The sequence below is a fragment of the Trachurus japonicus genome, chromosome 11, assembly GCF_045865225.1.
Source record: "Trachurus japonicus isolate A0001 chromosome 11, Traja_1.0".
Lineage (NCBI taxonomy): Eukaryota > Metazoa > Chordata > Actinopteri > Carangiformes > Carangidae > Trachurus > Trachurus japonicus.
This window is the reverse complement of record NC_140917.1, coordinates 34,809,839-34,817,393: the sequence shown is the minus strand read 5'-3', so window position 1 is coordinate 34,817,393 and position 7,555 is coordinate 34,809,839.

Below are 7,555 nucleotides of genomic sequence, written 5' to 3'. Positions count from 1 at the left end.
AGGTTGCTTTCACACCTAACCAAGTGGACTCGAGTTCGCTTGGGGGGCTGAAAGTTGCAACATTGTTGGATCATCACTTGGTTCGGTTCCGCGTTCACACTGCAACTTCTGAACCGCACCAAACTTGCGCCCCAAGCGCACCAAACATTCTGAGCGTCAAAAGTCGACGTCACTCCGCTCGCGACTGACAGACCTGCTGGGTAACAGTAAACATGGAGCAGCATGTGAAGTTGGCTGTTTGGGGGATGTTGTTTCTTTTTTTTATGTACCAATTGCACTTGGCTCAGCAAGCCGTGCTGTACGACCACCATGTAAGGCAGCGAAGCAGAGCGCATTTCGCTCTTACTACTGCACTGAGGACGGAGAAACGGTACCAGAGGAAAAGACGGAGACTGATGAGAGATGTCGAGTTGTTGGCGTTGTTGCTACACAGACGGCGGACAAGATATGTAACCTAACAATAAAATAACCTATGCATTACGTATGTGTTTAGCAGTGGCGGCCTTAGACAGCTGGGGGCCCGTTTCAATATTTCATATGAGGCCCTGCCCTGTTAAACATCAAATGATTTTCCAGCCATGTGCCCATGTGTCGCTGATGCTTTAAACCCTGAAAGGACGCAGTAAACGCACTATCCATGCATCCCAGGTACGCACAACACATTGAGTGTTAAAATCACTATCAGGGCAAGAAACCAGGACTTAGCAGAAAAAACGAGGACTTTCATCAAAAAGCAAAATCATTATGTAGCTACATTTTCAGACAAACTACAGGCTTTAACAATATTCTGAATTTAAATTGGCAACAAAAGTAATGAGAGCAAAGTGCTCCGCGTTATTTCAGCACCACGGACAAGGAAAGGACGAGACATGCGGACAGACAGACAGACAGACAGACAGACAGACAGACGTACAGGTGCTGGTCCTGTCGGTGCTGCGGTGCTGGGGCAGCAGACAGACAGCTGTCTCCTCCATTAGTAAAATCTGTAAATAAGCTGCGAATAATATCACATTTTAGTTGTGCTCTCGCTGTGTTTTATTTCTCTGTTAAGTTAGGACGTACTCATAGATCGCCTGTTTGGAGGCATTTTAACCCGAGGAAAAAAAGAAAAGAGGAGGAAAGTGATTGACAGACGTCAATCATCAGGTTACGCAAATGGGCGCACGTCAGGAGGAAAGCAGGAAAAACAAAAGGACATTAGAAACGCTAAGAGAAAAGGAATAATACTGGGAGAAGGAAAACGAGGGTCTATTGATAGTTTGCGGGCCGTTTTCAAAGGCAAGCCTACGTTGTTATTGATATTTCCTGCCGTATTATTAATTAGGAGCGATTAGTAGGCTACAGTCGCGCTGTGGCATGACACGCGCATCAGTGGTTGTAGAGCGGATCAGGGGTCGGGTGTGTGACCGCACGGTGGACAGAGCTGTTTGTGTGTGTGGTGGATGTAGGCCTGTGTGTGTGTATGATAACGGTTGAAACATAGGTAAGGCCGCCTATGGTGTTTAGTCCGCTGAGCTTTCACACTGCATACGAACCGAACCAGGGTTCACTTGCAAACGGACCGAGACCCCCGTTTTCAAGCGGACCAGAGTTCGTTTGTTTGATCCGCACCAGAGTTCGTATGAGCTTTCACACCTGCCCAAACGAACCGGACTATCCGAGCAAACGAACTCTGGTCCGTTTAAAGCGGACCAAAGGAGGACAGTGTGAATGCGCCCTAACTGAGACCAGCTTTAATTTGAGAATTTACGGTTGATTCTCTTGATCAGTGGAGGAAAGTGTGGTGAAAGCCAGCAGTCTCGGGGTGCAGGTGGGGGGGTGGGGAAACCCTCCGCTATCACTGTGGCAATGTGTGTGTACAGGGGAAAGAGAGGGGCGGAGGGAACGGGGTGACAGATCCAACAAGAGGATAAACTATACTGCGTTTAAATAACATATCGAAAATATCTGCAGGACAACTCATGGAGCTGGAAACAAGCATAAATAAGCAACTACACTTTCACAACAAGCCCAAAGAAACCGCAACCCGCGACGACCAATATTTAGAAGCGACTTCACAGAAAAAGAAGCCCAAAGTCGTGTATAATAAGCGGACTTGGCAACACTGATGCTAAAGTGCCCTCTAGGAGCCAAAACGTGTGCTAAAGTACTCTCTTGGGGGCCAAAGCGCGTGCTAAAGTGCCCTATTCAGTGGTGAGGACACGCTATATGTGCCTTTATTTCCTTTTCGCCCCTGCCCTTCAAAAAGTCTGTGCACGCCACTGAGCTGATCCATTTTCAGGATTTATACTGGATGTTGGACTGCCTCCGGCGCAGATCCGGGGGCAAAAATTGTCGGAATGATGGGACATGTGATAGAAAATTAAGTGTTGCCATTTAGACAATTAGAGGCCTATGTCGGACTGGTGGGATGTCAGAATGGCGATTGCCCCTCGTGTTCCACTGTCAAGTCAAGTCATATTATTCCGTACTCAGTAGTCTCTGACAGCATCTCCGCCGACCCGCAGCCCGTTGTGCCTATTTGGGCCTATAATAGAAATTAACTTGAATTTATTTGGCAGTCTCAGTTTGGATGAATGGTTGGAGGAGGAGAAGAACCGAATGACAAAAAAAGAAAGATTTGTGCCTATGTCAGATGAAGAGCTCAATCAACTGGAATTGTCCAGGAATGAACAGACCACGTCCCGATCAACGTCTGGGGCTGTCAGATGTTTCCAGGAGTATCTGAAAAGCACTAAGCAGGATGTAGATTTTATAACTGTAAGAAAAGAAGAGCTAAACAGGATTCTTCGTGGATTTTATGGGTCAGCAAGAAACAGCCAAGCACTACTCCATCAGCAGCTACGTCGGATTGAGGGCAGGCATCAACCGTTAATATCAATGACCCTCCTCTCAGTCGCGCATGCAGCTAATGCAAGACACTGAGTTCACAACGTCAAACAACATGTTTAGTAGACTTAAGTCTCTCAGGAGAGCGGGCCGTGACGAAACTGAACATCATGCCGCGATCACCAAGGAGGACCTGGTAGTTTTCAGAAAATCGGGAGGCAATGAATCCAAACACAGCGCGGGGCCTGGTAAACAAAGTGTGGCTCGACATCCGGTTACATTTTGGAAGGAGAGGAAAGGAGGGTCTGAGAAAACACACCTCAAACACCTCAATCCTTCGAAATAAAACGTGATTCAACAGGTGGGTTTCTCAAAGAGAATTCCTATGCTTTTTTAAAGGCACCAAATATATGACATTCAGCTTCAACGAGGAGACAAAAAAATCACAAAAAAACATCATGAAAGGGAACATCAAAGCAGAATGTTTGAAGACCAAGGGGAATGAATTGTGCCCGGTTTCTTCATTTGAAAAATACCCAAAGAAGCCAAAGCTTTCTACCTCCATCCAAAAAGAGGAAAAAAGTTGTGTGGTACTCGTTGGAGCCAATGGGTGTTAATTACCTGGGTTCGATGCTGTCACGTTTATCCAAAGAGGCAGGAACATCAGTGATTACACAAATCACTGCATCAGAAGCACTACCATCCAGAAACTGGCTGAGGGTGGACTCGAAGCCAGAGAAATAACACAGGTCTGAGAGTTCCCTTCAGAGCTACTGGGCACTTTCTCTGGATAACAGAAAACGGTGGAGCAACTTGCAGTGTGCTGGCCAGGAAAACAAGAGACCTTTAGAAGGTCTCTCAACCACATAACCTGCTAAACGGCAGAGTTCCCACATGGACTTTATGAGCTACTTAAACAAATGCAATTTTAATGGCAGTATGCAAGTTCATTTCTTTTTTTTTTTTAAGCATATTTTTTGGCTTTTTGCCTTTATTTGATAGCTCAGTGAGATCGACAGGAAAGGGGGAGGCAAAGAGAGGGGGAATGACATGCAGGAAAGGTCTGCCCGACGCGGGATTCGAACCGGGGACGCCTGCGTTGAGGACTGTAGCCTCCACATGGGGCGGCCGCTTTAACCACTGCGCCACGCACCGCCCCATGCAAGTTCATTTCTATAATAATAATAAATAAAGTGATAAATCTGAAACTTCTCTGTTCTTTATAATTCGATAATAATAAGGTAAAAAAAAAAAAAAAAAGTCAAAGCTGAGTTTTTATTTTTTATCAAAGATATTTATTAGCCTACTCATTAAAATAAATCACAAACCACCTGTCAGCTGCCAAAGTCACATTTGTAGAATTTCTAGAATTAAATCAACATATTTTATTATGCTGTAAAGTTCCCCGTTTTAGGTGAGAGGGCATTCCCTTCAGTGAGAGAGACTCGTACCTATTGTGACCACGGTGAACATGTTTTTTGTTTTTTAATATAATAGAAAAAAAAAATCAGCATCTTTGTTATAACTTTGGCTATGAAAAATAAGCATTTTTTGTTTATTTGTGCAGTATTGATTTAGTTCGGGAAAGTCCGAGACAAAAGTCTGTGATAAAACATTAACGTCAGCTCAGAGGTCACTCATCTGGGACTAGAAAATCCTTTCTGTTGCTAGGTCGTTACTAAGGGTCGGACTATTTACTGTAGAGGTGAACTAGGTTCCATTACACATAGGAGTCTACTGACGTGACTGATTGTGTTTCAGATATTAGTCGGACCCCATGTATTCCCATGGAAACAGTTAGCAAAAACCTTTCAAATTTGAGAGCAAATTGTCCATCAAAATGATGGACATTTTATTTTGTTGGTAATAGTTGTATAATCGCAATATTACCCGAGAGGGTGTGATTTACCGTAATTTATACAACAGTTAGTTCCGACCGGTCACAACCGAGCAATTTGATTGGACAAGAGACGTTCCATGAGTGCTGATATACAGTATAACAGCACTGGGACTTTTCACAGACATAATCACTCCGCTGTTCAGCTGGACAGGATCATAGGAGCTAAGTCAGAGGCAGAGCCAGGCTCCCCATACAGGAGCTGCCCCATCTCTCTGCTGCTACTACAGTTATAAACGGACCTGAACATTAAAACCCGGACCTGACCTGGTCCGTCTAATTGGCGATAAATCTCTACTAAACCCGGCTGGAAAAAAATCGCCGCGGGGCAACTACGTTTTGACGGCGATGTGTTTTGATATTAGCTTTAGCTGTTGTTAGCCACGTAGCTCAGCTACTTAGCTTCAACTGTGTTTATAATGATTACACAGCGGCTAAACAAATGTAATACGGTATCGATAACGTCTCTGTGTCTTCACGCCGGTCCTGTTGCTCCGGTGCTAATCAGACACGGGCTCAGAACCAGAACCAGCACTGAAGCAGCTCGGTGGAAAAGCTTGTAGCTAGTAGCAAGTAGAGCACTGGAAAAGAGAGTAGCGACACCACCATAGACTCCCGTGGTCACTTTATTCTCCCCCTAGTGGCAGGATATGGGTATTGCAAATCCGCCCAAGAAACCCATTCACTCCAATGTATGTGTGTTGCCAACTTGCTTGTAAATTGATGAAAATTGCTGTGTTTTTGCTTTTAGGTGCCTTGGTCATATTAAGTTATGTTTATAATTTATTTATTTCAAAATTAAATACAAATATAACACATTTTTCATATTTTTGTTGATATTTGTATTCATTATTTGATTATATAGGCACATGTTCTCTGATAAGTTAATCTTATTTCAAGTTAATATTAAACTGTGAAAAAGCTATTTAAAATGCATACTATATATGTGAGATGAACAAGCAAATTTTAAAAAGCATTTAAAACTAAAATCAATGGAGTTTCAAAAGATATTTAATTAATAATAATTAATTCTCTGTCTGACTGTGGTGACACATATATGACAGTATTGACAAAAATATCCAAATCATCCACAGTGGAGGCTAAAATATAATAATGCAGCCTAATAATTAATGTTTACAATAAACAGAATTAATAGTAATTTGATGTGTAATTCTTTATCCTCTTTATTAACAATATACATAATTTTTCTAATACACTTAGGCCATGTTACACATATTCACATTGGTCACATTTCATAATATAATTAAAATGTTTATTTTATTTTATTTTATTAAATGTAGGCTACTTACAATTAAATATAGAATTGAATACACTTGGTGATTTACTGATGAAAATATTGCATGCATTTTAAGGAAGTATGGTGAGGCCCGGGAGCCCAGATGACAGATATTTTGCATAAAAACACACCCACAAATGACGTCAGGATTGAAGCTGAACCAACTAGTACCAAGCAGTAACAGCATGAGGCGGTAGATTTTAAAGATATGGGCTGTTTTATTTAGCAATGTTACCTGTCGCAATGATGCGACCTTGGTGTCTATGGGTGAAGCCACTGTCACCACTATCAGACTCTGTCACCACTGTCAGATTAAAGTTTTTTTGTTGTTGTGAAATAGTATGTTTTCAACCTGTTATTCCAAAGCAGGTGATGTACTAAAGGAGCCTTTTTCTTTAAATCCAAAAATGTGTTCATTTGTGTTCAAAACTGTCATTTCCTATATTTAATTCAAATAATAAGACTCACATGATGTCAGAGTTTTCAAAGTGCACACGTAAAACAGCATAAAAAGTGATTAAAAGAGAATATTAAACATTTAGCAACATTATTGTGTACTTAAGGTAAAGGTATATTCTATGAACTGTTCTAAATCTATATCAGACCAAATAAATAGCAATAATTCCCTTTTTCTTGTGTCTGACTGTGTTGACAAAATTAAGTAATGACCTGAAAAACACATATTTTATGAAAAAATTACAAAGTCAGGAGGTTGCACCAAATCATTAGTTGATTGCTGAGAATTTGTTCTATAAAGATATAAGTATAGATTTCTTAATGTTGGATTTTTTTTATTTTCAAAAATAAAACCGGTTTTATCCAAATTCTCAAAAATCAGTGATAGGCTCTATGCACAGCTCCACTACTTCCTATTTTTAATGCAGGTGTTTTATTTCCTGTCTTACATTTTTGGACAAACTGATTAATCCAGGTGTGTCTGACCATTGTGATTACTCATACACCTGGATTAATCAGTTTGTCCAAAAATGTAAAACAGGAAATTAAAACACCTGCATTAAAAATAGGAAGTAGTGGAGCTGTGCATAAAGCCCATCAACCTACACAGACATGTGGTGCACAGTATAGCACATCTGTATATAAAAACAAAACAAATTCATTTGATGTATTACTGCATTTATTTAAATAAGGTGTCCTGAAGTATTCCTATAGTTTAAGAGACAGAGAATAACCTCTCCAGTTACATATTACTTACTTTACAGGCAAGCTAATAATCTCTCACTGGCCTTCTCCAATGAAAAAAAAAGCTTCACAAACAATGAAGCTGACATAAGTGAAACATTAAGTAACTTAGATACTGAAGTTTTATGAACACATTTGAAAATGTAAAAAATGAAAAATGTTTTAACCAGTCCAACACAAGTAGTATGAGCAAACAGCAAATATGTACAAATGATCACAGTCTTTCGTAATTATTTTTCGTAGTTCTCTCAGTAGTTCTCATGCACTGTCAGCACCCTGCAGCTTCTTCTGTACAGCACCCAGTCCATGATATTCTCCTGAACATCCGCGTC